The sequence below is a fragment of the Aplysia californica genome, unplaced genomic scaffold, assembly GCF_000002075.1.
Source record: "Aplysia californica isolate F4 #8 unplaced genomic scaffold, AplCal3.0 scaffold00049, whole genome shotgun sequence".
In the NCBI taxonomy this organism is placed as follows: domain Eukaryota; kingdom Metazoa; phylum Mollusca; class Gastropoda; order Aplysiida; family Aplysiidae; genus Aplysia; species Aplysia californica.
The window spans coordinates 2,026,101-2,035,050 of NW_004797319.1; positions in this window are offsets into that span (position 1 = coordinate 2,026,101).

Sequence of the window (8,950 nt, forward strand, 5' to 3'; positions counted from 1 at the left end):
AGATAGATAGATAGATAGATAGATAGATAGATAGATAGATAGATAGATAGATAGAGAGAGAGAGAGAGAGAGAGAGAGAGAGAGAGAGAGAGAGATAGAGAGAGTATATAGAGATATCTGAGCTCAACCACAGACTCTTTGCGCTTTACAAAAACCAACACATAAACAGACAGTGCATTGTTTTCGGACTAAAAATCTCTCTCTGCCTCTGTACATTATACATGTATCTCATTAATCTTTAAACAGACATGACTTTAGCTGACATTTGGAATGAATTGAAAGATTTTATCTCTTAAACTACTAGGCAAAACCGTCCAGATTTTAAGGCCATGACAATATGCAAATGCCTTTTCATCTATTATAGTTTTAGGTTTCATAGACGGTGAAAGTAATTTCTCTTTGTGAGCTGTTGACTTTTAAACTGCGAGTTCGGATGTACAGTCTCAGCAGATTTGATGATTTTATAAAGGCGCATTTCCATTCAAGCATTTGTGACAAAGAGTGGCCATCTTGTACATAATTATATTCTCAACATGAAGCCAGTGCATTGTCCGTGAACGAGAATGTAGCAGTCTCGCTTTCTTCTCTGTCAAACAAAACGTGTAGTATTGTTTTGAGCAGTTTGAACTCCTTTGACTTTCTCCAGATACACAAATTCCTGATACAAATGTACAAAGGGTAACAATAATCACGTCTTGATAAAACCAGGCTATTTACTAGTAGTAAAGCAGTGTATTTAGTATTGATTAGATAAAGTAATGTGGGTGGTTGGAGGGCGCTCTGGTGTGGTTTGCTCCTTCTTTCCTATTAAACAACTATCGTCTTTATCTCTCCTCCTTCTTTTTTTATGTTTGTTACTCTTTTGTAACACCTCGAATCTTCGGCACTTATATGACCTTATTGTGTTTCAAGTGCCATAAAACTTTTACTAAAACTAAAAAGATAAAGCAATTAACAAGTAATTAATTGTTATTATTTCTAAATACATGCAGCTGATCAGACGAATCACCTCAGCCGACAATGACAAACTGGAATCAAAATAGATGCGAAGATTTTATACTTTTCTTGAAAATGTAATTTCCACATCACTAATTTTCATGCGATTGTTGTCAACCTCAAAAGGAGACTGCCTGCCAGAATGACTTCTGTTTTGTCAACATTCAACATCAGTTCGCTTTTTTGTTTTTACAAGACCCTCAGTGTCCAATACACAGAGAGGACAGACAGACAGACAGACAGACAGACAGACAGACAGACAGACAGACAGACAGACAGACAGGCAGACAGACAGATACTAGACAGACAGACAGACAGATACTAGACAGACAGACAGACAGACAGACAGACAGACAGACAGACAGACAGACAGCAGGTAGGTAGATATGTTGACAAATACATACACAGATCGCTAAAGGACTTAGGGTTACAGAGTTGGTGGGGCAGGGAGGTGAGTGGGGAGAGCTGGAACAGGCAAAACATTACATAAAAATTCAAGTGACAAAGGTCCAACACAGAAAATCATAAATGTTACTTCTTTTATTTGTATAGAAAATAAATTCAACATTTATAAAGTCAAAAATTTTGAATGTGACATTTACTTTACTTTTATTGAAAACAAAAATTCCATTCATGGACAAAACAATCTTATTTACAAGAAAAGATGAAAAACGGCATTGTAGAAGGTTAAGCGTAAAAATCTCCTCAAAGATGCAATACCCAGCAGTTCTTTCTTTTTAAAATATCCAATTTCTTCGTTTCTATGACAAAGAATGCAATCATAATTGTTTGAACGAACTTGCGTCAAACCTGGAGTATATGAAAAAAACTTCGCAGGTCTTTAGATTCTTCAGATTTCATTATGAAAAGCTCCTCCTGGATTCATCAAAAGAGGACACAATTGAATTTCATAAGAAGGGTAAAACATTATAAAGGGATAAGTTATCACTTTGTGAAGGCACAAAACATTTCTGTGAAGGCAATGAAGTTCCCTTTGCCCTGCGATTCACAAACATTTGGCAATGGAGTTCCATTTCAGAGCATCAATTTGATTTCATGGAATGAATATCCTTTTAATAAAAATATAACATTGAAAAAGAAAACATTTGATGCATGTTGGTCCCAAAAGTACTGGAAAGATACTTTTAATGAGCGTGAAATGACAAAGATGCACAGAGCAGCAGCAAAGTCGATCGAGGCTTACTTTGATCAGCAAAGAACAAGTTACAATATTTGTATATTGATGGTCTTATAGAGTCTAAAAAACTAACAGCCTAATGCATGAGCTGGCATTTTCACTTAAAAGGAAAATCAATAAGCATAAACTAAGCAGCAAGTATATGTGTCTAAGAAAAATATTTTAAAAATAAACTCACTGCACATTCTACCATATATCTTCTGAACGCACTCCGGGTGTAATATTTTTGCTAACTGTCACAAGAAGTTTCTGAAAAAAGAAAAATTTGAGTAAAGCGCAAAGTTATATGAAACATTGCATACTGGCAACTGATCCCTTCAGTTTACTTAAATCTCAATGCCCATTGAATAACCAGGATAGCTTTTTGTGTAACAAATAGGCGGAGACAGGAATGAACGAGGCATGGAAGAAATATCAACACTATTGGCATGTGGACAAGTTTTAAGTACATGAAAAACCATAAGAAAATAAGGTATTAAAAAAAGCCCATCACATTTCTAAAATTTCATCCCCCTCCAAAAAAAAATTAAAAAATTTGACCAGCTTCAAACTTCTCTGACCACCAGCACATCCTGAATAGGCGACAGACATTGTTGAAGTGCACTGAACTTTTATGTACCAAACATTCACTTTACATGAGTAACCAAAATATTGGAATGAAATGAAAGGAAAATTGTTGGGGTAGTCCAGTGGTTCTACGATCTTCCTGAAGGTTCCCGGGACGCTGAGAATGTTTCGGAGTGTTCTATGGTCTGCTGGGGTAATAATATAGTGTAAAGCGCATGGAGCCTGCTGTTGAGCGGGGATATGCGCTATACAAATGCTATCTATTATTATTATTATTGAAGGTCAGAAACAGAAGAACAACAATAACATGTAGTAATGTTGAAATAAAGTTTCTGCTTTCAAGGCAACTTAGCCGAAATACTTGTTCAGAGTTACTTACGGCCAAGGCCCAATCAATGAATTTAGGGAAATACTGATGTAGCTTAGTCTCAAACTTCAGGCTCAGAAAAGAGACAAATCCAAATCTTTTGATTAGTATAAAGAGAAAAAGAGAATTTGATTTATTTCACTGACGTTTCAATCAATATTCTGTCCTGAAAGGTAAGACAGATGGAATGAGGGAGGTATGGAAGAGCGGTGGTGAGTACAGATTTTGTAGAACTATAGATCATGATTTAACAGACTGGACATCAATTCCATCTGGATCAAATACTGACGCAGCAGTGAGCAAAGCACACAGCATGGACAATCGTGGGGAAAAAGGAGGAGTTGTTAGTTGAGAATGTCACTTTACCCTATACAAGGGATGCAAACTGTATTGAAACACACGGACAGGTTTGATTCGTTTCAGTCGTTGTTTTAAGGCAATATCGACACTGAAACAATATTTTTATAAGCACCAGTAAAAAGTTTATCTCTCAGGCCATCTCATTTACAATTCATAAATGGCAACAATACATACATAATTTTCAAAAGTACACTAGACAGGTAAAAAAAAAAAAAAAAAAAGAAGAAAAACCTTTGATTTCATAGAAAGCATAATCACATGGAATAAACAAAAGTTCACATTTGATTTTAGTCCCCATGACATAAAGGTACAGAACATTATTCTAAATATGATTAGAGACCTACAGACTACATGTACTCTCTTGGGCATGGTAAAAAAATCATACTTCAAATCATCATTGACAGGAGAGAAGGTGGTAGCAATGCAGAGAAAATTATAAAAGGATAAAACCAATATTTCAAATGAATGTCGGCGCCAAAAAGTTTTAGCAATCAAGCACCTGTTACACTAGGACCTTACACTCAATCCCAGTTCACAGCTGCATTTGTTCTACGATAAAGTTTAGACGATTCAGGAGGCAGGCTGCTCAGACCCTTACCCTCAGGGCTATCTCAGGTTGTGAGGGATAAATATCCCACTAAAATGACTGTCAAACTCCATGAAAATTACAATAAATTTCCCATATGAAAACTTAAATCTTCTGACTGGAAGGTTGGGAAAGTATTCATTCGACCTTATGCAGTTGCAGGCACAGTAAAACTTTTACCAAACCAAAGGCATAGAGCCTACATCATTCCACTTTGAATGTCAATAAAGCAAACAGTCATCCCACAACTTACTGAGAATGTGGATGTCAACCACTTTTTAATCATCATGCACAGCGAAAAAAAGAACAAAAGACTAACATCAGAGTCTGGTAAAGGTGATTATATCCAAAACTTCGAGGCTACTAAACTACACCTGTCTGACCATTAAAAAAAAAGAGTACTGAAACCCTACCAACATACAACTGTACCCTAGGTTTTAAAAAGTGACAATGAAAAAAGTTTGAAACAGCATGCGTAAATCGTAACTTTCAGTTACTTACAAGGAAAAGCTGCTGTGGAAGTCTTAAATTACAAATGACAGATATTGAAAGCAGCGTGGACTAGCATGGCCATTAAATGATGAACCAACAAAATCACCTTCATCCATCAAAGCATTAAAGCCTACACAAACATAAACAAGAAAACAAAAAAAAATTAACCAAAACAGATAAACAAACAAAAGCAAAAAAAAACAAAAGACAAAAGAAACAAAAAAAAAAAACATTCAGTCATACAAATTGACCCTGTCAAGTAAACATGACAAAACAGTTTAAAAACTTATGTGTGACAACAACAGACAGCATAGAGTTTGATACATTTTTTTACTTTTCTTTTTTTTTTTAAATGTACACTTTTAACCTTTCCCAATAAATGTAAGCCAAAAAAAAAAAACATGGAAAAAAAAAAGATAAACAAAAATATACCTATAAAATATTTTCAGGTACCGCATCGCCAGCTTCATTCTGAATCAAGTGTAATATTAGCTACAGGCTTTGGCTAAGACATTTCTGTACATATCTACAGTTTCCCCAGAACTTAAAACTTTCAGAAAAAAAAGCGATGTGACGAGTTCACCACGCCATGATGTATAGATGTTCTTGCAACAGGGAGTACCTGGGGGACACACATGCACATCATTCCTCACATTTAAGCTTTAATACCCATGTATACAAGTGAAGGAAATTCAAACATGAAAAAAGTATGTGTGAAAGGGAGAAGCAATTGGACATAAACCTTGTTTAAGCTTGCACTATCACTGCATTCTCTTTCCCAACTGGGGAAACAGGCTCATTGACGATTCTCTAGTATGGGGAAACTCAAATCCTGCTCAATGATGCTTAAGTAAATATAGCATATCCTGTATGCTATACACAAATACACGCACATATACAAATGCCTTTCTCCGCAACACTTCAGTAGATCCCAGCTATAAGTTGGGTCTCATCCACTTTTTGAGTGGCACTCTTCTTTTCTGACAAAGGGTACTAGAGATAGACAGAGGCACTCTTCATTTCTAAATTCTCATAAAGTTGTTGTACTTTCTTTTCCTATAATACCTCCACTTGTATTTAGGTGTTGGAAAACCTGACACTGACATTGCTTGATAGAGACTGTAAAACCAAAGCCACAATCACTAATAAAAACAAAGTTACCATATATATGTAAACAACGGATGAAAAAAATAATTCTTCATACTCTCAGAAGACTCCAGAAAAAATACAATCATCAGCTATGCAGAACAACTACATTGTGCATACACGACATTACATCATCATTTATCGAACCATGTATCTACAATTTGTAATAAAAGGGGAAAAAAAAAACATTTGCAGATATATGGGATAGCCCCTGACAACTTCCTTGAATTTTGTTTTAATGGGACCTCCAATTTATCAGGTGGTTTTTAGAGCGATCACAATATTGTTTGAGATCATTATTTTAAAATGAAAGTTGGCCCAGTCATTTGCTTAGCTCAAAAGGACACTTGACACTCGAAGGGCATACAAAGAAAACCAAGACAAAGAAAATTTATAAACTTTCAATTCAATTTCTTCCTCAAAGAGTGGCCATTTGACAACATTATATCTCAATATTCTTCATCCATTAACGCAGCTCGATTTTCTCCTGAAAGATGTTTATGTGAGGGAAATCTGGCTGAAACGACATTTTGTCTGCTACCCACAAAGGGTACTCTGCTTGTAGATACGACAGAAAGAGTGGCATCTCATGGTTTTGATAGACTACAGATGTAATCAGAAGAAAAAAGTATTGCAGAACAAGAGATCATGAAAAATAGTTTTAATGAAGATCAAACAAATAGATTTGCTTTCTTCTCTCCCTAGTGGAGAAAAAAATCTACGCCATCATAACATGCCTAAATTAGTTATTTCTGTGGGAATGTGTTGGACCAACAAACAAGGAATGGCATTCTGTATCAGGAAGTGTGGATAAAACAGAAGAACATTTTTTAAAAGTTAATTTCAGTAACATTACTTGGACCATGAAACATGAAAAAAATTTGTAAGAATAACATAAAAACTAATAGAAATTAAAGAGAAGAAAATTAACTAATTTTTCCGAAAAAGTACACATTTCATCAAAAAGATAATTGAAAAAATGGAAAGCGGTGGGGAAAAACTCAACATGTACAATTTGAGAAAGATGAAGCAATGTTTAAACAAATTCTCTCTGGAAAGTGTGCACTGAGATCAGAAGCTGAAAAAGAAAAGGAATCTATGGAGAAAGACATAGTTTAAGGCCACTGAATTGATTTATCTCATCTGACGTTCATGTAGAGAGACAGTCATAACAGGTAACCAAGTACCAATCAAATGATGTCATCACATGAAAAAACACTTAGAAGTATTTATTTTTTCTTTTAACTATTTATTACAGGAGCTGAGAGCTCAGGCAATAAGGTCAGTTTGTGTCTTTATAAATGTTGAGAGAAATTATAGCAGTTCATGATTTGCTGTAGTTTGGCCTGGCGACTGTCCTCCAGGGTCAATACATGAACACAAAAGAATATTGCAGATAGAAACAGAGTTATAATGACATACATAAGAAAATGTCGTTGGCAATAGTTTTTAAAATTTTTATCTAAAAGATTTTTTTTCAAAGATACTGAATGAAGATATCTATTGGTACAGACATTTATCACCTTCAAAACCTCCAAATCTGGTCACCACTGAAAGGTCACAACCTTTGTCTTAAACCTACTCAGACGTAGAAAAGTAACATATCACAAGCACTAAACATACTGGCAAACAATGAAGGCAGACTGAAAGTAGACCACCTAAAATTGGACCTTACCTACACCTGGAAGTTCAGCAGCTTCCACTATGCTCTCTCAAAGAAAACACACTATTAACATGCATCCAGATCTACATCAATTTTTCTCTTTTGAGTGATAATTGTTGTCACATGGGATAATGCCCCGGTAGGATCTCAAGAATATGTACATCTAAGGCACATTGGTGAAGCCACAAGGCAACTTGTTACCAACACAGGAAGCGATTGGGTTATCATATGAAGAGACAAAATATTTACAAAGTACTGCCTGCATGAATGTATACGTATATCTAAAATTTATTGTAAACTCCTTATCAATAAAAGGCACAGTATATGATTCGAAGCTCAGATGCAGAGGAGGTAACATGAGGCACAATCGATGTATACGGTAAAAGGCTAGGGCGCACTACAAATGGAAAGCTTGCATAGATCAACATTCTTTTAAATCATTCACTCACAATGCCACAGATTTTAACCAATCACCATGGAAGACATTTGATTCTAGTCTGGAGGATCCTCAACGAAGAAATCCTACATAAAAAGACCAAAAAGGCAAGTGGGTGCTATTTGGAAAATTTAAAAAAAAAAAAAAAAAAAAAAAAAAACCCAATCAAATAAAAAAAAAAAAAGTCCCTTCCTGTTTAGGAATATCTGGCCAATCATCCCCTTTGAACATTAAAAATTAAGAAAATGTTTAAGACTATACATCACATACACAGCTATTGCTCCCATCTTTGATGACATTTTGTTCCCATAATTCTGTGTTTGAGTTCACGACTCAAAGACTCAACAGACATTGAATGTCGTTACATTTCTCACATCTCCCACTTAATGTCCACAAATGTAAATGACAATCATAATATATGAAAATGATAAAAACAATCAGTTCCTGCATACTTTTGTTGTTTATGTTTTTCCATTAACCACATCCAACTGAAGAACTTCTAGCAAGTCTGGTAGAGAGGTGGGTAAAGGGTCTAAACTGAAATACTTTGAAAGAAAGGTAAAAAATATATTTGATTTATAGGTAACTACTTATGCTGCTCAAAATTTGTATTTTGAACGAACAGTGTGGGCTCACAGAGGTAATGTTTGCAACTACCCTCCAATTCTAACTGAGGGTTCACACCAAATATCTCCTCATATTAGAAGAACATTTTGATTCGTAGGAGGAACAGTGACTCAGAAATAAGTAACAGAAAAGCAAAGCTTTTCATATTAGAAGCGACATCAAAATCGAAAATGGTAAAGTGCTCTACCTGCTATATGTCACATGACAAATAGACAAAAAGACCAAGATTTCCCTTGACTGTAAAGCCTCCTAGAAAAGAAAGGTGAATCTACGTTCGTGTTCATTAAAAATCATGCCACAGTCCTCCAGTTATAAAATTTCTTTCTTTATGGAAAACTTCCTACAAACTTTTGAGAGTGAACTGTGCTTCTTCCAATACAAAAACCTCACTCTCATCATATCAACAATACTCTTTTCTTCCCTATCACACCCCCCCCCCCCCGCCCAGCTAGAATTCAGCAGAAGATTCCTATACCAGAATGTCCATATTACTCAAGTCCAAGTGTTCTCAT